This window comes from Penaeus monodon, chromosome 31 (genome assembly GCF_015228065.2).
Source record: "Penaeus monodon isolate SGIC_2016 chromosome 31, NSTDA_Pmon_1, whole genome shotgun sequence".
NCBI classification, from domain to species: domain Eukaryota; kingdom Metazoa; phylum Arthropoda; class Malacostraca; order Decapoda; family Penaeidae; genus Penaeus; species Penaeus monodon.
Genome location: NC_051416.1, coordinates 7,589,565 through 7,589,928, shown reverse-complemented (window position 1 = coordinate 7,589,928; position 364 = coordinate 7,589,565). Strand labels below are relative to the sequence as shown.

At 63.5% G+C, this 364-nt stretch overlaps 1 protein-coding gene across 1 annotated transcript in view; it reads left to right on the top strand.

Moving 5' to 3' along the window:
• Window positions 1–364, top strand: part of LOC119593023 (extracellular signal-regulated kinase 2-like) — an 86,647-nt gene that overhangs the window by 57,627 nt on the left and 28,656 nt on the right. The gene's annotated exons all lie outside the window — the stretch shown is intronic.

Sequence of the window (364 nt, the reverse complement as noted above, 5' to 3'; positions counted from 1 at the left end):
TATACTGAGTGTGCTTTTGTGGGTGTACATTTCCATTCGCCTCCACCGGCCGGCGCCTGCTTGCGGGCTCAGGATCCGTGCTCTTACATTACACCGCAAGTTCTGCGTCTTCGCGATGTTCATCCTGTTGACATGGAGACGAGAGCGGGGTGGGCAGCCGCTCTCCGACTTAGCAGACTGGATACTTAAAAGAGGGATGGATGGATGGACGTGCAGGGAGGAGGTTGCTCTTGGCCTCCCCCTGACGAGGCTTTCCGCTCCCGCCGGAGTCAGGTGCTCGAGGCCACGGCGCCCGGAGGTCAGCCCGGGCTCTCCCTCTCGCGGGGACTCGCTCTCGGGTGACCGGGGGCACGGCCCGCCGTCG